General features: G+C 70.4%; 10 pseudogenes; all 10 read right to left on the bottom strand.

Annotated features, from left to right (window-relative positions):
• Positions 1–362: 362 nt before the first annotated feature.
• On the bottom strand, positions 363–482 carry LOC148757744 (5S ribosomal RNA; annotated as a pseudogene).
• Positions 483–2802: 2320 nt separating this feature from the next.
• LOC148757743 (5S ribosomal RNA) lies at positions 2803–2922 on the bottom strand (annotated as a pseudogene).
• Positions 2923–4731: 1809 nt separating this feature from the next.
• On the bottom strand, positions 4732–4851 carry LOC148757742 (5S ribosomal RNA; annotated as a pseudogene).
• Positions 4852–7171: 2320 nt separating this feature from the next.
• Positions 7172–7291, bottom strand: LOC148757741 (5S ribosomal RNA; annotated as a pseudogene).
• A 1811-nt stretch (positions 7292–9102) lies between these two features.
• LOC148757740 (5S ribosomal RNA) lies at positions 9103–9222 on the bottom strand (annotated as a pseudogene).
• A 2320-nt stretch (positions 9223–11542) lies between these two features.
• LOC148757739 (5S ribosomal RNA) lies at positions 11543–11662 on the bottom strand (annotated as a pseudogene).
• Positions 11663–13473: 1811 nt separating this feature from the next.
• LOC148757738 (5S ribosomal RNA) lies at positions 13474–13593 on the bottom strand (annotated as a pseudogene).
• Positions 13594–15913: 2320 nt separating this feature from the next.
• On the bottom strand, positions 15914–16033 carry LOC148757737 (5S ribosomal RNA; annotated as a pseudogene).
• A 1807-nt stretch (positions 16034–17840) lies between these two features.
• Positions 17841–17960, bottom strand: LOC148757736 (5S ribosomal RNA; annotated as a pseudogene).
• Positions 17961–20280: 2320 nt separating this feature from the next.
• Positions 20281–20400, bottom strand: LOC148757735 (5S ribosomal RNA; annotated as a pseudogene).
• Between the last annotated feature and the right edge of the window lie 158 nt (positions 20401–20558).

Raw genomic sequence — 20558 nt, 5'->3', positions numbered from 1 at the left:
GCGAGGGCGGGGGCAGGGGTGAGGGCAGCGCCGGCGGGGGGTGTGGGGAGCGCGGTGATGGCTGCGGATTTGGCGGTGGCGGCGGGGGCGAGGGCAGCGCTGGCTGCGGTGGGGCGACCGCAGGTCGGCGAAGGGTTCGGGATGACGGCCTGCGGGACTGAAGAGGACTAAGAAGAGGGTGTGGGGGTTAGCCCTGGACGACGGGCCTGATGTGCGACCGGGGATGCGAGCTTGTAGTGCCGGGCGGCTGACCCTCCTCTGGCCAGGGGGACCTTCGGCTGGCTGGGCGGCTGCAGAGGGGCAAGGGGCGGCAGGGGTTCGGAGGGAGCCATGCGGGGGGGGGGGCGGCGAAAAGGAGAGGCGAGCAAAAGCCTACAGGTATTCCCAGGCGGTCTCCCATCCAAGTACTAACCAGGCCCGACCCTGCTTAGCTTCCGAGATCAGAGGAGATCTGGCGCGTTCACGGTGGTATGGCCTTAGGCGCTGGGACCCGGCTCCCGGCACTGCAAGAGCCTGCTCCCGACCTGCCTGCTGAGCGCGCGCCATGCTGCTGGGCCGCTCGGGTGGCGAGCATGTCTGCCTGAGCGCCGCCCGCCCGCTCTCCGCCTCCTCCGGACGCCGCTGATGTGGGCGACGGGCTACTCCTGGCCCGCAGCGAGGCCCCTTCGCGCCCCCCAGTGGCTCCACGGGCCTCTGTCACTTCCCTGACTGTGACATATGTCTGGGCGCCCTGGCGTCCTGGGATTCCCCAGGCCCCGAACGGCTTTTACCACGCCCCCCCTACCCCAACCCCTCTCATCCCCCCCCCCAGCCCCACAACCGCACACCCCCCTTGCTGCTGTGCTGTCCCCACCTCTCAGGGCCACCGAGGGGGTCGCAGGGTCCTCTCAGGCCCCTCCACCCTAGGGACGTGCAACCCAGGCCATGGCCCTGGCCGGCTCCACCCACTGGCCCAAAGCCAGGGAGAGCCACCCGCCACCAGGGGGCAGCACCTCCAGCCTGCCGCCACCCTTCGTCACACAGCCTTCTGTCTGGGCCCTCGCCCCTCGTCAGCGACCGGACCGGCGGCCCGCCCGATCTCCGGTCGCTTCACTGGCTACGCGTCACCTCTCCTGACCCAGGGAGGTGAGAGAGAGGATGAGAGAAGGCCAGAGACGGAGCAAGAGAGAAGCGGAGAGAGACAGACGGGGACTGTGGGGACAGACTCGCAGAGAGCAGTTTCCAGGCTCTGGGCCTCGCGCGGAGGGGTGCTGCGTGGGGGCTCCATGGTCATCAGCTGTGACCGCTTGGCCATCAGCTGTTGCCAGTTGGCCATTGGCCACCGGAGGGGCTGCGGAGGAATGCAAATTGCAGAGGGGCGCGGAATGCAGTTGGCCGGCTTGGTGGGTCGGTAGGTTGTGGGGTCTGTTGGTTGGCTGAGAATCGGCCGGCCGGCAGGTAGGGGATCGGGCGGCTCCGGCTTTGCCGTGTCTCCAAGCCAGCCGCCCGTGAGACATGGTGCTATGAGCCCCCTATCCTTGGCTCTGTTGGTGTTCCTTCTTGGCCTCGCCAACTCCTGCGTCTTTGTGCGGGCAGAGGGACTAGAGTCCCCGCAGGACAGGGACAGACAGACAGAACGGGAGGAGGAGTAAGAGGGAGCGAGATGGAAATATACACGTATATACACGTACATGTATGTATCTAGACATACAGAGAGACATGGCCAGAGACAGAGAGCGAGGGGGCTGGCACGCGCGGAGAGAGCTCCTGAGCCAGAGCCAGAGCCCAACTGGCATGTCACGGAGCCAGACAGACATGGGGTGGGGGAGGGTGGGAGGGACGCACAGGCGGGCACACGGACTGGGACAGACGCACTGAGGCTGTGTTGAAGTGGCAGCTTCTCCAACGGAGTGCGGTCGTGCCCGGGGCTGGGCTCCGCTAAGGAGGCATTGCCCTGGCGTTGGCAGTCACCATTGCAGCCCCCGGGGCGGGCCGCCAGGGTCTCCGGAGGGCCAGTGGGCTCTGAGCCCCGCCCAGGGACCTGCCCGAGGGAGGAGAGTGGCAGCCCCCAGGCACCCTTGTTGTGAGGGTTGTGTGCCTGCGTGCCTGCTCTTCCCTTGTGGTGGTCTTCCCTGGAGTCGATGGCGCGTTGTGCGTTGGGGTGCTGCTCCCGCCGTCCCCTGGTTTGTCCCGACTCTTTGTGCCCTGTGTGTCGGGGACACCGTGGCTGGCGGGAAGGGAGGGCTCCTGGCTCTTGTGGGAGACGGGAGGGGACGCGCGGGGGTGTGGGGCGAGGTGCCTGCCAGCGGAGACAGAAGACTCCGGTGGGGCGGGGCGGGTGGGCGTCCCGTTTGCCCGAGGACACGCCGATCCTGTGTGTCGGGTCCCAGGGGCAGGGGCAGGGAAGGGCGTCCCCTGGGCTCGGGCCGAGGTGCAAAGGACCGGCACGTCCTGGGATGGAGAGAGCCTGATGGATGCCTCCGCCGGCAGGCAGCCCTGGGCTTGGGCGTTGGGGGTTGCGGCAGCGGCAGTGTCGGGGAGCGAGAGGGAGCCCTGCGACGGCGGGGAGGCGGCGGCGAGCGAGACGCGGCTAACTGCGGCAGGCTGACGGCCTGCCTCGGCCAAGAGCACTAAGAAGAGGGAGTGGGGGGGAGCCCTGGCCGACGGTCCTGGTGTGCGACCGGGGATGCGAGCTTGTAGTGCCGGGCGGCTGACCCTCCTCTGGCCAGGGGGACCTTCGGCTGGCCGGGCGGCTGCAGAGAGGCAAGGGGCGGCAGGGGTTCGGAGGGAGCCACGCCGGGGCGGCGGCGCCAAAGGAGAGGCGAGCAAAAGCCTACAGGTATTCCCAGGCGGTCTCCCATCCAAGTACTAACCAGGCCCCTCCCTGCTTAACTCCCCAGATCAGAGGAGATGGGGCGCGTTCAGGGTGGTATGGCCGTAGACGCTGGGACACGGCTCCCCGCGCCCCAAGAGCCTGCACCCGGCCTGCCTCGTGAACGCGCGCCATGCAGATGCTCAGCTCCGGTGGCGAGCATCGACACGCTGGCCGGCTCTGCCAGCACCGCGTCCCCGCTCAGTCCGGCTCCCCGCCTCCTCCGAATGCCCCTGGCGTGGGCGGCGGGCTACTCCTGGCCGGCAGCGAGGCCCCTTCGCGCCACCCGAGGCTCCGTGGGACACTGCCGCTTCCCTGAGGGTGCCAGAAGTCGTGGAACTCTGGCATCCTGGGACTCCCCGGACCCAGACCGGCATACACACCGCCCCCCTACCGCCACCAGGTTTACCCCCAACCGCACCCCCAAGGCTGGTGGGGGCTTGCACCAGCAGGCAACCCTGGGCCTGGGAGTTGTGGGAGGACCCCCGCGGGGGCGGAGCGGGCGGCGGCGGCGGCAGCGGCGGCGGGGGCGGGGGTGGGGGAGAGGGCAGCACTTGCGGCGGGAATGGGGAGCGCGGTGCTGTCGGCCGAGGGGGGTAGAGCAGAGCAGGGAGTTTGACGGAGTACGGCGATGGCGGCGGCGGGGGCGGGTGCTGGGGTGAGGGGAACGCTGGCGGAGGGCGTGGGGAGCGCTGTGATGGCGGCGGCGGCGGCGGCGGCGGCGGCGGCGGCAGAAGCGGGGGCTGATCGCGAGCAGCGATGGCGGCCGCGGCGGGGGCGGCGGGGTCCGCGGAGGAGGCAGGGGTGGGTGGCGAGGTAGGCGATGGCAACCGCGTGGATGGCGACAGGTCGGCGATGGCGGTGGCGACAATGGGGGCTCTGACGGTGGGCGCTGGGGCACGGGGTTCGATGGCGGCGGCGGCGGGGGCGGGCGGGGGGGGGGGAGGGCGTGAGGGCGGTGCTGACGGCGGAAGCCGGGAGAGCAGAGGCGGGAGATTGAGGGAGTATGGCGATGGCGGGGACGGTTGCGGGGGAGATGGCGGTGCTGGAGGCGGGGATGGGGAGCGCGGTGCTGGCGGCCGAGGGGGGGAGAGCCGAGGAGGGAGTTTGAGGGAGTACGTCGAAGGCGGCGTCGGGGGCGGGGGCGGGTGTGATGGCGGTGCTGGAGGCAGGGAGAGCAGAGGAGGGAGATTGAGGGAGTGAGGCAATGGCGGCGGCGGGAGCGGGGGTGAGGGGAGCGCTGGCGGAGGGGGTGGGGAGCGCGGTGGTGGCGGCGGCGGCAGAAGCGTGGGCTGATCGCGAGCAGCGATGGCGGCGGAGGCGGCAGCGGCGGCGCGGGAGGGTTGCGAGGTCGGCGATGGAGGCGGCGGCAGCGTTGGGGGCTGTGTCGGCGAGCGCTGAGCGCGGGGAGGCGATGGCGCGGGCGGCGGCGGTAGAGGGGAAGAGGGAGGTGCTGGCGGCCGAAGAGGGGAGAGCAGAGGCGGGAGTTTGAAGGAGTACAGCGATGGCGGCGGCGAGGGCGGGGGCAGGGGTGAGGGCAGCGCCGGCGGGGGGTGTGGGGAGCGCGGTGATGGCTGCGGATTTGGCGGTGGCGGCGGGGGCGAGGGCAGCGCTGGCGGCGGTGGGGCGACCGCGGGTCGGCGAAGGGTTCGGGATGACGGCCTGCGGGACTGAAGAGGACTAAGAAGAGGGTGTGGGGGTTAGCCCTGGCCGACGGGCCTGGTGTGCGACCGGGGATGCGAGCTTGTAGTGCCGGGCGGCTGACCCTCCTCTGGCCAGGGGGACCTTCGGCTGGCTGGGCGGCTGCAGAGGGGCAAGGGGCGGCAGGGGTTCGGAGGGAGCCATGCGGGGGGGGGGGGGGGGCGGCGAAAAGGAGAGGCGAGCAAAAGCCTACAGGTATTCCCAGGCGGTCTCCCATCCAAGTACTAACCAGGCCCGACCCTGCTTAGCTTCCGAGATCAGAGGAGATCTGGCGCGTTCACGGTGGTATGGCCTTAGGCGCTGGGACCCGGCTCCCGGCACTGCAAGAGCCTGCTCCCGACCTGCCTGCTGAGCGCGCGCCATGCTGCTGGGCCGCTCGGGTGGCGAGCATGTCTGCCTGAGCGCCGCCCGCCCGCTCTCCGCCTCCTCCGGACGCCGCTGATGTGGGCGACGGGCTACTCCTGGCCCGCAGCGAGGCCCCTTCGCGCCCCCCAGTGGCTCCACGGGCCTCTGTCACTTCCCTGACTGTGACATATGTCTGGGCGCCCTGGCGTCCTGGGATTCCCCAGGCCCCGAACGGCTTTTACCACGCCCCCCCTACCCCAACCCCTCTCATCCCCCCCCCCAGCCCCACAACCGCACACCCCCCTTGCTGCTGTGCTGTCCCCACCTCTCAGGGCCACCGAGGGGGTCGCAGGGTCCTCTCAGGCCCCTCCACCCTAGGGACGTGCAACCCAGGCCATGGCCCTGGCCGGCTCCACCCACTGGCCCAAAGCCAGGGAGAGCCACCCGCCACCAGGGGGCAGCACCTCCAGCCTGCCGCCACCCTTCGTCACACAGCCTTCTGTCTGGGCCCTCGCCCCTCGTCAGCGACCGGACCGGCGGCCCGCCCGATCTCCGGTCGCTTCACTGGCTACGCGTCACCTCTCCTGACCCAGGGAGGTGAGAGAGAGGATGAGAGAAGGCCAGAGACGGAGCAAGAGAGAAGCGGAGAGAGACAGACGGGGACTGTGGGGACAGACTCGCAGAGAGCAGTTTCCAGGCTCTGGGCCTCGCGCGGAGGGGTGCTGCGTGGGGGCTCCATGGTCATCAGCTGTGACCGCTTGGCCATCAGCTGTTGCCAGTTGGCCATTGGCCACCGGAGGGGCTGCGGAGGAATGCAAATTGCAGAGGGGCGCGGAATGCAGTTGGCCGGCTTGGTGGGTCGGTAGGTTGTGGGGTCTGTTGGTTGGCTGAGAATCGGCCGGCCGGCAGGTAGGGGATCGGGCGGCTCCGGCTTTGCCGTGTCTCCAAGCCAGCCGCCCGTGAGACATGGTGCTATGAGCCCCCTATCCTTGGCTCTGTTGGTGTTCCTTCTTGGCCTCGCCAACTCCTGCGTCTTTGTGCGGGCAGAGGGACTAGAGTCCCCGCAGGACAGGGACAGACAGACAGAACGGGAGGAGGAGTAAGAGGGAGCGAGATGGAAATATACACGTATATACACGTACATGTATGTATCTAGACATACAGAGAGACATGGCCAGAGACAGAGAGCGAGGGGGCTGGCACGCGCGGAGAGAGCTCCTGAGCCAGAGCCAGAGCCCAACTGGCATGTCACGGAGCCAGACAGACATGGGGTGGGGGAGGGTGGGAGGGACGCACAGGCGGGCACACGGACTGGGACAGACGCACTGAGGCTGTGTTGAAGTGGCAGCTTCTCCAACGGAGTGCGGTCGTGCCCGGGGCTGGGCTCCGCTAAGGAGGCATTGCCCTGGCGTTGGCAGTCACCATTGCAGCCCCCGGGGCGGGCCGCCAGGGTCTCCGGAGGGCCAGTGGGCTCTGAGCCCCGCCCAGGGACCTGCCCGAGGGAGGAGAGTGGCAGCCCCCAGGCACCCTTGTTGTGAGGGTTGTGTGCCTGCGTGCCTGCTCTTCCCTTGTGGTGGTCTTCCCTGGAGTCGTTGGCGCGTTGTGCGTTGGGGTGCTGCTCCCGCCGTCCCCTGGTTTGTCCCGACTCTTTGTGCCCTGTGTGTCGGGGACACCGTGGCTGGCGGGAAGGGAGGGCTCCTGGCTCTTGTGGGAGACGGGAGGGGACGCGCGGGGGTGTGGGGCGAGGTGCCTGCCAGCGGAGACAGAAGACTCCGGTGGGGCGGGGCGGGTGGGCGTCCCGTTTGCCCGAGGACACGCCGATCCTGTGTGTCGGGTCCCAGGGGCAGGGGCAGGGAAGGGCGTCCCCTGGGCTCGGGCCGAGGTGCAAAGGACCGGCACGTCCTGGGATGGAGAGAGCCTGATGGATGCCTCCGCCGGCAGGCAGCCCTGGGCTTGGGCGTTGGGGGTTGCGGCAGCGGCAGTGTCGGGGAGCGAGAGGGAGCCCTGCGACGGCGGGGAGGCGGCGGCGAGCGAGACGCGGCTAACTGCGGCAGGCTGACGGCCTGCCTCGGCCAAGAGCACTAAGAAGAGGGAGTGGGGGGGAGCCCTGGCCGACGGTCCTGGTGTGCGACCGGGGATGCGAGCTTGTAGTGCCGGGCGGCTGACCCTCCTCTGGCCAGGGGGACCTTCGGCTGGCCGGGCGGCTGCAGAGAGGCAAGGGGCGGCAGGGGTTCGGAGGGAGCCACGCCGGGGCGGCGGCGCCAAAGGAGAGGCGAGCAAAAGCCTACAGGTATTCCCAGGCGGTCTCCCATCCAAGTACTAACCAGGCCCCTCCCTGCTTAACTCCCCAGATCAGAGGAGATGGGGCGCGTTCAGGGTGGTATGGCCGTAGACGCTGGGACACGGCTCCCCGCGCCCCAAGAGCCTGCACCCGGCCTGCCTCGTGAACGCGCGCCATGCAGATGCTCAGCTCCGGTGGCGAGCATCGACACGCTGGCCGGCTCTGCCAGCACCGCGTCCCCGCTCAGTCCGGCTCCCCGCCTCCTCCGAATGCCCCTGGCGTGGGCGGCGGGCTACTCCTGGCCGGCAGCGAGGCCCCTTCGCGCCACCCGAGGCTCCGTGGGACACTGCCGCTTCCCTGAGGGTGCCAGAAGTCGTGGAACTCTGGCATCCTGGGACTCCCCGGACCCAGACCGGCATACACACCGCCCCCCTACCGCCACCAGGTTTACCCCCAACCGCACCCCCAAGGCTGGTGGGGGCTTGCACCAGCAGGCAACCCTGGGCCTGGGAGTTGTGGGAGGACCCCCGCGGGGGCGGAGCGGGCGGCGGCGGCGGCAGCGGCGGCGGGGGCGGGGGTGGGGGAGAGGGCAGCACTTGCGGCGGGAATGGGGAGCGCGGTGCTGTCGGCCGAGGGGGGTAGAGCAGAGCAGGGAGTTTGACGGAGTACGGCGATGGCGGCGGCGGGGGCGGGTGCTGGGGTGAGGGGAACGCTGGCGGAGGGCGTGGGGAGCGCTGTGATGGCGGCGGCGGCGGCGGCGGCGGCGGCGGCGGCAGAAGCGGGGGCTGATCGCGAGCAGCGATGGCGGCCGCGGCGGGGGCGGCGGGGTCCGCGGAGGAGGCAGGGGTGGGTGGCGAGGTAGGCGATGGCAACCGCGTGGATGGCGACAGGTCGGCGATGGCGGTGGCGACAATGGGGGCTCTGACGGTGGGCGCTGGGGCACGGGGTTCGATGGCGGCGGCGGCGGGGGCGGGCGGGGGGGGGGGAGGGCGTGAGGGCGGTGCTGACGGCGGAAGCCGGGAGAGCAGAGGCGGGAGATTGAGGGAGTATGGCGATGGCGGGGACGGTTGCGGGGGAGATGGCGGTGCTGGAGGCGGGGATGGGGAGCGCGGTGCTGGCGGCCGAGGGGGGGAGAGCCGAGGAGGGAGTTTGAGGGAGTACGTCGAAGGCGGCGTCGGGGGCGGGGGCGGGTGTGATGGCGGTGCTGGAGGCAGGGAGAGCAGAGGAGGGAGATTGAGGGAGTGAGGCAATGGCGGCGGCGGGAGCGGGGGTGAGGGGAGCGCTGGCGGAGGGGGTGGGGAGCGCGGTGGTGGCGGCGGCGGCAGAAGCGTGGGCTGATCGCGAGCAGCGATGGCGGCGGAGGCGGCAGCGGCGGCGCGGGAGGGTTGCGAGGTCGGCGATGGAGGCGGCGGCAGCGTTGGGGGCTGTGTCGGCGAGCGCTGAGCGCGGGGAGGCGATGGCGCGGGCGGCGGCGGTAGCGGGGAAGAGGGAGGTGCTGGCGGCCGAAGAGGGGAGAGCAGAGGCGGGAGTTTGAAGGAGTACAGCGATGGCGGCGGCGAGGGCGGGGGCAGGGGTGAGGGCAGCGCCGGCGGGGGGTGTGGGGAGCGCGGTGATGGCTGCGGATTTGGCGGTGGCGGCGGGGGCGAGGGCAGCGCTGGCTGCGGTGGGGCGACCGCAGGTCGGCGAAGGGTTCGGGATGACGGCCTGCGGGACTGAAGAGGACTAAGAAGAGGGTGTGGGGGTTAGCCCTGGCCGACGGGCCTGGTGTGCGACCGGGGATGCGAGCTTGTAGTGCCGGGCGGCTGACCCTCCTCTGGCCAGGGGGACCTTCGGCTGGCTGGGCGGCTGCAGAGGGGCAAGGGGAGGCAGGGGTTCGGAGGGAGCCATGCGGGGGGGGGGGGGGGGGGCGGCGAAAAGGAGAGGCGAGCAAAAGCCTACAGGTATTCCCAGGCGGTCTCCCATCCAAGTACTAACCAGGCCCGACCCTGCTTAGCTTCCGAGATCAGAGGAGATCTGGCGCGTTCACGGTGGTATGGCCTTAGGCGCTGGGACCCGGCTCCCGGCACTGCAAGAGCCTGCTCCCGACCTGCCTGCTGAGCGCGCGCCATGCTGCTGGGCCGCTCGGGTGGCGAGCATGTCTGCCTGAGCGCCGCCCGCCCGCTCTCCGCCTCCTCCGGACGCCGCTGATGTGGGCGACGGGCTACTCCTGGCCCGCAGCGAGGCCCCTTCGCGCCCCCCAGTGGCTCCACGGGCCTCTGTCACTTCCCTGACTGTGACATATGTCTGGGCGCCCTGGCGTCCTGGGATTCCCCAGGCCCCGAACGGCTTTTACCACGCCCCCCCTACCCCAACCCCTCTCATCCCCCCCCCCAGCCCCACAACCGCACACCCCCCTTGCTGCTGTGCTGTCCCCACCTCTCAGGGCCACCGAGGGGGTCGCAGGGTCCTCTCAGGCCCCTCCACCCTAGCGACGTGCAACCCAGGCCATGGCCCTGGCCGGCTCCACCCACTGGCCCAAAGCCAGGGAGAGCCACCCGCCACCAGGGGGCAGCACCTCCAGCCTGCCGCCACCCTTCGTCACACAGCCTTCTGTCTGGGCCCTCGCCCCTCGTCAGCGACCGGACCGGCGGCCCGCCCGATCTCCGGTCGCTTCACTGGCTACGCGTCACCTCTCCTGACCCAGGGAGGTGAGAGAGAGGATGAGAGAAGGCCAGAGACGGAGCAAGAGAGAAGCGGAGAGAGACAGACGGGGACTGTGGGGACAGACTCGCAGAGAGCAGTTTCCAGGCTCTGGGCCTCGCGCGGAGGGGTGCTGCGTGGGGGCTCCATGGTCATCAGCTGTGACCGCTTGGCCATCAGCTGTTGCCAGTTGGCCATTGGCCACCGGAGGGGCTGCGGAGGAATGCAAATTGCAGAGGGGCGCGGAATGCAGTTGGCCGGCTTGGTGGGTCGGTAGGTTGGGGGGTCTGTTGGTTGGCTGAGAATCGGCCGGCCGGCAGGTAGGGGATCGGGCGGCTCCGGCTTTGCCGTGTCTCCAAGCCAGCCGCCCGTGAGACATGGTGCTATGAGCCCCCTATCCTTGGCTCTGTTGGTGTTCCTTCTTGGCCTCGCCAACTCCTGCGTCTTTGTGCGGGCAGAGGGACTAGAGTCCCCGCAGGACAGGGACAGACAGACAGAACGGGAGGAGGAGTAAGAGGGAGCGAGATGGAAATATACACGTATATACACGTACATGTATGTATCTAGACATACAGAGAGACATGGCCAGAGACAGAGAGCGAGGGGGCTGGCACGCGCGGAGAGAGCTCCTGAGCCAGAGCCAGAGCCCAACTGGCATGTCACGGAGCCAGACAGACATGGGGTGGGGGAGGGTGGGAGGGACGCACAGGCGGGCACACGGACTGGGACAGACGCACTGAGGCTGTGTTGAAGTGGCAGCTTCTCCAACGGAGTGCGGTCGTGCCCGGGGCTGGGCTCCGCTAAGGAGGCATTGCCCTGGCGTTGGCAGTCACCATTGCAGCCCCCGGGGCGGGCCGCCAGGGTCTCCGGAGGGCCAGTGGGCTCTGAGCCCCGCCCAGGGACCTGCCCGAGGGAGGAGAGTGGCAGCCCCCAGGCACCCTTGTTGTGAGGGTTGTGTGCCTGCGTGCCTGCTCTTCCCTTGTGGTGGTCTTCCCTGGAGTCGTTGGCGCGTTGTGCGTTGGGGTGCTGCTCCCGCCGTCCCCTGGTTTGTCCCGACTCTTTGTGCCCTGTGTGTCGGGGACACCGTGGCTGGCGGGAAGGGAGGGCTCCTGGCTCTTGTGGGAGACGGGAGGGGACGCGCGGGGGTGTGGGGCGAGGTGCCTGCCAGCGGAGACAGAAGACTCCGGTGGGGCGGGGCGGGTGGGCGTCCCGTTTGCCCGAGGACACGCCGATCCTGTGTGTCGGGTCCCAGGGGCAGGGGCAGGGAAGGGCGTCCCCTGGGCTCGGGCCGAGGTGCAAAGGACCGGCACGTCCTGGGATGGAGAGAGCCTGATGGATGCCTCCGCCGGCAGGCAGCCCTGGGCTTGGGCGTTGGGGGTTGCGGCAGCGGCAGTGTCGGGGAGCGAGAGGGAGCCCTGCGACGGCGGGGAGGCGGCGGCGAGCGAGACGCGGCTAACTGCGGCAGGCTGACGGCCTGCCTCGGCCAAGAGCACTAAGAAGAGGGAGTGGGGGGGAGCCCTGGCCGACGGTCCTGGTGTGCGACCGGGGATGCGAGCTTGTAGTGCCGGGCGGCTGACCCTCCTCTGGCCAGGGGGACCTTCGGCTGGCCGGGCGGCTGCAGAGAGGCAAGGGGCGGCAGGGGTTCGGAGGGAGCCACGCCGGGGCGGCGGCGCCAAAGGAGAGGCGAGCAAAAGCCTACAGGTATTCCCAGGCGGTCTCCCATCCAAGTACTAACCAGGCCCCTCCCTGCTTAACTCCCCAGATCAGAGGAGATGGGGCGCGTTCAGGGTGGTATGGCCGTAGACGCTGGGACACGGCTCCCCGCGCCCCAAGAGCCTGCACCCGGCCTGCCTCGTGAACGCGCGCCATGCAGATGCTCAGCTCCGGTGGCGAGCATCGACACGCTGGCCGGCTCTGCCAGCACCGCGTCCCCGCTCAGTCCGGCTCCCCGCCTCCTCCGAATGCCCCTGGCGTGGGCGGCGGGCTACTCCTGGCCGGCAGCGAGGCCCCTTCGCGCCACCCGAGGCTCCGTGGGACACTGCCGCTTCCCTGAGGGTGCCAGAAGTCGTGGAACTCTGGCATCCTGGGACTCCCCGGACCCAGACCGGCATACACACCGCCCCCCTACCGCCACCAGGTTTACCCCCAACCGCACCCCCAAGGCTGGTGGGGGCTTGCACCAGCAGGCAACCCTGGGCCTGGGAGTTGTGGGAGGACCCCCGCGGGGGCGGAGCGGGCGGCGGCGGCGGCAGCGGCGGCGGGGGCGGGGGTGGGGGAGAGGGCAGCACTTGCGGCGGGAATGGGGAGCGCGGTGCTGTCGGCCGAGGGGGGTAGAGCAGAGCAGGGAGTTTGACGGAGTACGGCGATGGCGGCGGCGGGGGCGGGTGCTGGGGTGAGGGGAACGCTGGCGGAGGGCGTGGGGAGCGCTGTGATGGCGGCGGCGGCGGCGGCGGCGGCGGCGGCGGCAGAAGCGGGGGCTGATCGCGAGCAGCGATGGCGGCCGCGGCGGGGGCGGCGGGGTCCGCGGAGGAGGCAGGGGTGGGTGGCGAGGTAGGCGATGGCAACCGCGTGGATGGCGACAGGTCGGCGATGGCGGTGGCGACAATGGGGGCTCTGACGGTGGGCGCTGGGGCACGGGGTTCGATGGCGGCGGCGGCGGGGGCGGGCGGGGGGGGGGGAGGGCGTGAGGGCGGTGCTGACGGCGGAAGCCGGGAGAGCAGAGGCGGGAGATTGAGGGAGTATGGCGATGGCGGGGACGGTTGCGGGGGAGATGGCGGTGCTGGAGGCGGGGATGGGGAGCGCGGTGCTGGCGGCCGAGGGGGGGAGAGCCGAGGAGGGAGTTTGAGGGAGTACGTCGAAGGCGGCGTCGGGGGCGGGGGCGGGTGTGATGGCGGTGCTGGAGGCAGGGAGAGCAGAGGAGGGAGATTGAGGGAGTGAGGCAATGGCGGCGGCGGGAGCGGGGGTGAGGGGAGCGCTGGCGGAGGGGGTGGGGAGCGCGGTGGTGGCGGCGGCGGCAGAAGCGTGGGCTGATCGCGAGCAGCGATGGCGGCGGAGGCGGCAGCGGCGGCGCGGGAGGGTTGCGAGGTCGGCGATGGAGGCGGCGGCAGCGTTGGGGGCTGTGTCGGCGAGCGCTGAGCGCGGGGAGGCGATGGCGCGGGCGGCGGCGGTAGAGGGGAAGAGGGAGGTGCTGGCGGCCGAAGAGGGGAGAGCAGAGGCGGGAGTTTGAAGGAGTACAGCGATGGCGGCGGCGAGGGCGGGGGCAGGGGTGAGGGCAGCGCCGGCGGGGGGTGTGGGGAGCGCGGTGATGGCTGCGGATTTGGCGGTGGCGGCGGGGGCGAGGGCAGCGCTGGCGGCGGTGGGGCGACCGCGGGTCGGCGAAGGGTTCGGGATGACGGCCTGCGGGACTGAAGAGGACTAAGAAGAGGGTGTGGGGGTTAGCCCTGGCCGACGGGCCTGGTGTGCGACCGGGGATGCGAGCTTGTAGTGCCGGGCGGCTGACCCTCCTCTGGCCAGGGGGACCTTCGGCTGGCTGGGCGGCTGCAGAGGGGCAAGGGGCGGCAGGGGTTCGGAGGGAGCCATGCGGGGGGGGGGGGGGGGGGCGGCGAAAAGGAGAGGCGAGCAAAAGCCTACAGGTATTCCCAGGCGGTCTCCCATCCAAGTACTAACCAGGCCCGACCCTGCTTAGCTTCCGAGATCAGAGGAGATCTGGCGCGTTCACGGTGGTATGGCCTTAGGCGCTGGGACCCGGCTCCCGGCACTGCAAGAGCCTGCTCCCGACCTGCCTGCTGAGCGCGCGCCATGCTGCTGGGCCGCTCGGGTGGCGAGCATGTCTGCCTGAGCGCCGCCCGCCCGCTCTCCGCCTCCTCCGGACGCCGCTGATGTGGGCGACGGGCTACTCCTGGCCCGCAGCGAGGCCCCTTCGCGCCCCCCAGTGGCTCCACGGGCCTCTGTCACTTCCCTGACTGTGACATATGTCTGGGCGCCCTGGCGTCCTGGGATTCCCCAGGCCCCGAACGGCTTTTACCACGCCCCCCCTACCCCAACCCCTCTCATCCCCCCCCCCAGCCCCACAACCGCACACCCCCCTTGCTGCTGTGCTGTCCCCACCTCTCAGGGCCACCGAGGGGGTCGCAGGGTCCTCTCAGGCCCCTCCACCCTAGGGACGTGCAACCCAGGCCATGGCCCTGGCCGGCTCCACCCACTGGCCCAAAGCCAGGGAGAGCCACCCGCCACCAGGGGGCAGCACCTCCAGCCTGCCGCCACCCTTCGTCACACAGCCTTCTGTCTGGGCCCTCGCCCCTCGTCAGCGACCGGACCGGCGGCCCGCCCGATCTCCGGTCGCTTCACTGGCTACGCGTCACCTCTCCTGACCCAGGGAGGTGAGAGAGAGGATGAGAGAAGGCCAGAGACGGAGCAAGAGAGAAGCGGAGAGAGACAGACGGGGACTGTGGGGACAGACTCGCAGAGAGCAGTTTCCAGGCTCTGGGCCTCGCGCGGAGGGGTGCTGCGTGGGGGCTCCATGGTCATCAGCTGTGACCGCTTGGCCATCAGCTGTTGCCAGTTGGCCATTGGCCACCGGAGGGGCTGCGGAGGAATGCAAATTGCAGAGGGGCGCGGAATGCAGTTGGCCGGCTTGGTGGGTCGGTAGGTTGTGGGGTCTGTTGGTTGGCTGAGAATCGGCCGGCCGGCAGGTAGGGGATCGGGCGGCTCCGGCTTTGCCGTGTCTCCAAGCCAGCCGCCCGTGAGACATGGTGCTATGAGCCCCCTATCCTTGGCTCTGTTGGTGTTCCTTCTTGGCCTCGCCAACTCCTGCGTCTTTGTGCGGGCAGAGGGACTAGAGTCCCCGCAGGACAGGGACAGACAGACAGAACGGGAGGAGGAGTAAGAGGGAGCGAGATGGAAATATACACGTATATACACGTACATGTATGTATCTAGACATACAGAGAGACATGGCCAGAGACAGAGAGCGAGGGGGCTGGCACGCGCGGAGAGAGCTCCTGAGCCAGAGCCAGAGCCCAACTGGCATGTCACGGAGCCAGACAGACATGGGGTGGGGGAGGGTGGGAGGGACGCACAGGCGGGCACACGGACTGGGACAGACGCACTGAGGCTGTGTTGAAGTGGCAGCTTCTCCAACGGAGTGCGGTCGTGCCCGGGGCTGGGCTCCGCTAAGGAGGCATTGCCCTGGCGTTGGCAGTCACCATTGCAGCCCCCGGGGCGGGCCGCCAGGGTCTCCGGAGGGCCAGTGGGCTCTGAGCCCCGCCCAGGGACCTGCCCGAGGGAGGAGAGTGGCAGCCCCCAGGCACCCTTGTTGTGAGGGTTGTGTGCCTGCGTGCCTGCTCTTCCCTTGTGGTGGTCTTCCCTGGAGTCGATGGCGCGTTGTGCGTTGGGGTGCTGCTCCCGCCGTCCCCTGGTTTGTCCCGACTCTTTGTGCCCTGTGTGTCGGGGACACCGTGGCTGGCGGGAAGGGAGGGCTCCTGGCTCTTGTGGGAGACGGGAGGGGACGCGCGGGGGTGTGGGGCGAGGTGCCTGCCAGCGGAGACAGAAGACTCCGGTGGGGCGGGGCGGGTGGGCGTCCCGTTTGCCCGAGGACACGCCGATCCTGTGTGTCGGGTCCCAGGGGCAGGGGCAGGGAAGGGCGTCCCCTGGGCTCGGGCCGAGGTGCAAAGGACCGGCACGTCCTGGGATGGAGAGAGCCTGATGGATGCCTCCGCCGGCAGGCAGCCCTGGGCTTGGGCGTTGGGGGTTGCGGCAGCGGCAGTGTCGGGGAGCGAGAGGGAGCCCTGCGACGGCGGGGAGGCGGCGGCGAGCGAGACGCGGCTAACTGCGGCAGGCTGACGGCCTGCCTCGGCCAAGAGCACTAAGAAGAGGGAGTGGGGGGGAGCCCTGGCCGACGGTCCTGGTGTGCGACCGGGGATGCGAGCTTGTAGTGCCGGGCGGCTGACCCTCCTCTGGCCAGGGGGACCTTCGGCTGGCCGGGCGGCTGCAGAGAGGCAAGGGGCGGCAGGGGTTCGGAGGGAGCCACGCCGGGGCGGCGGCGCCAAAGGAGAGGCGAGCAAAAGCCTACAGGTATTCCCAGGCGGTCTCCCATCCAAGTACTAACCAGGCCCCTCCCTGCTTAACTCCCCAGATCAGAGGAGATGGGGCGCGTTCAGGGTGGTATGGCCGTAGACGCTGGGACACGGCTCCCCGCGCCCCAAGAGCCTGCACCCGGCCTGCCTCGTGAACGCGCGCCATGCAGATGCTCAGCTCCGGTGGCGAGCATCGACACGCTGGCCGGCTCTGCCAGCACCGCGTCCCCGCTCAGTCCGGCTCCCCGCCTCCTCCGAATGCCCCTGGCGTGGGCGGCGGGCTACTCCTGGCCGGCAGCGAGGCCCCTTCGCGCCACCCGAGGCTCCGTGGGACACTGCCGCTTCCCTGAGGGTGCCAGAAGTCGTGGAACTCTGGCATCCTGGGACTCCCCGGACCCAGACCGGCATACACACCGCCCCCCTACCGCCACCAGGTTTACCCCCAACCGCACCCCCAAGGCTGGTGGGGGCTTGCACCAGCAGGCAACCCTGGGCCTGGGAGTTGTGGGAGGACCCCCGCGGGGGCGGAGCGGGCGGCGGCGGCGGCAGCGGCGGCGGGGGCGGGGGTGGGGGAGAGGGCAGCACTTGCGGCGGGAATGGGGAGCGCGGTGCTGTCGGCCGAGGGGGGTAGAGCAGAGCAGGGAGTTTGACGGAGTACGGCGATGGCGGCGGCGGGGGCGGGTGCTGGGGTGAGGGGAACGCTGGCGGAGGGCGTGGGGAGCGCTGTGATGGCGGCGGCGGCGGCGGCGGCGGCGGCGGCAGAAGCGGGGGCTGATCGCGAGCAGCGATGGCGGCCGCGGCGGGGGCGGCGGGGTCCGCGGAGGAGGCAGGGGTGGGTGGCGAGGTAGGCGATGGCAACCGCGTGGATGGCGACAGGTCGGCGATGGCGGTGGCGACAATGGGGGCTCTGACGGTGGGCGCTGGGGCACGGGGTTCGATGGCGGCGGCGGCGGGGGCGGGCGGGGGGGGGGGAGGGCGTGAGGGCGGTGCTGACGGCGGAAGCCGGGAGAGCAGAGGCGGGAGATTGAGGGAGTATGGCGATGGCGGGGACGGTTGCGGGGGAGATGGCGGTGCTGGAGGCGGGGATGGGGAGCGCGGTGCTGGCGGCCGAGGGGGGGAGAGCCGAGGAGGGAGTTTGAGGGAGTACGTCGAAGGCGGCGTCGGGGGCGGGGGCGGGTGTGATGGCGGTGCTGGAGGCAGGGAGAGCAGAGGAGGGAGATTGAGGGAGTGAGGCAATGGCGGCGGCGGGAGCGGGGGTGAGGGGAGCGCTGGCGGAGGGGGTGGGGAGCGCGGTGGTGGCGGCGGCGGCAGAAGCGTGGGCTGATCGCGAGCAGCGATGGCGGCGGAGGCGGCAGCGGCGGCGCGGGAGGGTTGCGAGGTCGGCGATGGAGGCGGCGGCAGCGTTGGGGGCTGTGTCGGCGAGCGCTGAGCGCGGGGAGGCGATGGCGCGGGCGGCGGCGGTAGAGGGGAAGAGGGAGGTGCTGGCGGCCGAAGAGGGGAGAGCAGAGGCGGGAGTTTGAAGGAGTACAGCGATGGCGGCGGCGAGGGCGGGGGCAGGGGTGAGGGCAGCGCCGGCGGGGGGTGTGGGGAGCGCGGTGATGGCTGCGGATTTGGCGGTGGCGGCGGGGGCGAGGGCAGCGCTGGCGGCGGTGGGGCGACCGCGGGTCGGCGAAGGGTTCGGGATGACGGCCTGCGGGACTGAAGAGGACTAAGAAGAGGGTGTGGGGGTTAGCCCTGGCCGACGGGCCTGGTGTGCGACCGGGGATGCGAGCTTGTAGTGCCGGGCGGCTGACCCTCCTCTGGCCAGGGGGACCTTCGGCTGGCTGGGCGGCTGCAGAGGGGCAAGGGGCGGCAGGGGTTCGGAGGGAGCCATGCGGGGGGGGGGGGGGGGGCGGCGAAAAGGAGAGGCGAGCAAAAGCCTACAGGTATTCCCAGGCGGTCTCCCATCCAAGTACTAACCAGGCCCGACCCTGCTTAGCTTCCGAGATCAGAGGAGATCTGGCGCGTTCACGGTGGTATGGCCTTAGGCGCTGGGACCCGGCTCCCGGCACTGCAAGAGCCTGCTCCCGACCTGCCTGCTGAGCGCGCGCCATGCTGCTGGGCCGCTCGGGTGGCGAGCATGTCTGCCTGAGCGCCGCCCGCCCGCTCTCCGCCTCCTCCGGACGCCGCTGATGTGGGCGACGGGCTACTCCTGGCCCGCAGCGAGGCCCCTTCGCGCCCCCCAGTGGCTCCACGGGCCTCTGTCACTTCCCTGACTGTGACATATGTCTGGGCGCCCTGGCGTCCTGGGATTCCCCAGGCCCCGAACGGCTTTTACCACGCCCCCCCTACCCCAACCCCTCTCATCCCCCCCCCCAGCCCCACAACCGCACACCCCCCTTGCTGCTGTGCTGTCCCCACCTCTCAGGGCCACCGAGGGGGTCGCAGGGTCCTCTCAGGCCCCTCCACCCTAGGGACGTGCAACCCAGGCCATGGCCCTGGCCGGCTCCACCCACTGGCCCAAAGCCAGGGAGAGCCACCCGCCACCAGGGGGCAGCACCTCCAGCCTGCCGCCACCCTTCGTCACACAGCCTTCTGTCTGGGCCCTCGCCCCTCGTCAGCGACCGGACCGGCGGCCCGCCCGATCTCCGGTCGCTTCACTGGCTACGCGTCACCTCTCCTGACCCAGGGAGGTGAGAGAGAGGATGAGAGAAGGCCAGAGACGGAGCAAGAGAGAAGCGGAGAGAGACAGACGGGGACTGTGGGGACAGACTCGCAGAGAGCAGTTTCCAGGCTCTGGGCCTCGCGCGGAGGGGTGCTGCGTGGGGGCTCCATGGTCATCAGCTGTGACCGCTTGGCCATCAGCTGTTGCCAGTTGGCCATTGGCCACCGGAGGGGCTGCGGAGGAATGCAAATTGCAGAGGGGCGCGGAATGCAGTTGGCCGGCTTGGTGGGTCGGTAGGTTGTGGGGTCTGTTGGTTGGCTGAGAATCGGCCGGCCGGCAGGTAGGGGATCGGGCGGCTCCGGCTTTGCCGTGTCTCCAAGCCAGCCGCCCGTGAGACATGGTGCTATGAGCCCCCTATCCTTGGCTCTGTTGGTGTTCCTTCTTGGCCTCGCCAACTCCTGCGTCTTTGTGCGGGCAGAGGGACTAGAGTCCCCGCAGGACAGGGACAGACAGACAGAACGGGAGGAGGAGTAAGAGGGAGCGAGATGGAAATATACACGTATATACACGTACATGTATGTATCTAGACATACAGAGAGACATGGCCAGAGACAGAGAGCGAGGGGGCTGGCACGCGCGGAGAGAGCTCCTGAGCCAGAGCCAGAGCCCAACTGGCATGTCACGGAGCCAGACAGACATGGGGTGGGGGAGGGTGGGAGGGACGCACAGGCGGGCACACGGACTGGGACAGACGCACTGAGGCTGTGTTGAAGTGGCAGCTTCTCCAACGGAGTGCGGTCGTGCCCGGGGCTGGGCTCCGCTAAGGAGGCATTGCCCTGGCGTTGGCAGTCACCATTGCAGCCCCCGGGGCGGGCCGCCAGGGTCTCCGGAGGGCCAGTGGGCTCTGAGCCCCGCCCAGGGACCTGCCCGAGGGAGGAGAGTGGCAGCCCCCAGGCACCCTTGTTGTGAGGGTTGTGTGCCTGCGTGCCTGCTCTTCCCTTGTGGTGGTCTTCCCTGGAGTCGATGGCGCGTTGTGCGTTGGGGTGCTGCTCCCGCCGTCCCCTGGTTTGTCCCGACTCTTTGTGCCCTGTGTGTCGGGGACACCGTGGCTGGCGGGAAGGGAGGGCTCCTGGCTCTTGTGGGAGACGGGAGGGGACGCGCGGGGGTGTGGGGCGAGGTGCCTGCCAGCGGAGACAGAAGACTCCGGTGGGGCGGGGCGGGTGGGCGTCCCGTTTGCCCGAGGACACGCCGATCCTGTGTGTCGGGTCCCAGGGGCAGGGGCAGGGAAGGGCGTCCCCTGGGCTCGGGCCGAGGTGCAAAGGACCGGCACGTCCTGGGATGGAGAGAGCCTGATGGATGCCTCCGCCGGCAGGCAGCCCTGGGCTTGGGCGTTGGGGGTTGCGGCAGCGGCAGTGTCGGGGAGCGAGAGGGAGCCCTGCGACGGCGGGGAGGCGGCGGCGAGCGAGACGCGGCTAACTGCGGCAGGCTGACGGCCTGCCTCGGCCAAGAGCACTAAGAAGAGGGAGTGGGGGGGAGCCCTGGCCGACGGTCCTGGTGTGCGACCGGGGATGCGAGCTTGTAGTGCCGGGCGGCTGACCCTCCTCTGGCCAGGGGGACCTTCGGCTGGCCGGGCGGCTGCAGAGAGGCAAGGGGCGGCAGGGGTTCGGAGGGAGCCACGCCGGGGCGGCGGCGCCAAAGGAGAGGCGAGCAAAAGCCTACAGGTATTCCCAGGCGGTCTCCCATCCAAGTACTAACCAGGCCCCTCCCTGCTTAACTCCCCAGATCAGAGGAGATGGGGCGCGTTCAGGGTGGTATGGCCGTAGACGCTGGGACACGGCTCCCCGCGCCCCAAGAGCCTGCACCCGGCCTGCCTCGTGAACGCGCGCCATGCAGATGCTCAGCTCCGGTGGCGAGCATCGACACGCTGGCCGGCTCTGCCAGCACCGCGTCCCCGCTCAGTCCGGCTCCCCGCCTCCTCCGAAT

This window comes from Rhinolophus sinicus, chromosome 7, assembly GCF_057876585.1.
Source record: "Rhinolophus sinicus isolate RSI-liver-muscle chromosome 7, RSI-T2T, whole genome shotgun sequence".
Classification (NCBI taxonomy): Eukaryota; Metazoa; Chordata; class Mammalia; order Chiroptera; family Rhinolophidae; genus Rhinolophus; species Rhinolophus sinicus.
Note: the sequence above shows the minus strand (reverse complement) of the source record. Positions and strands in the feature narration are given on the sequence as shown.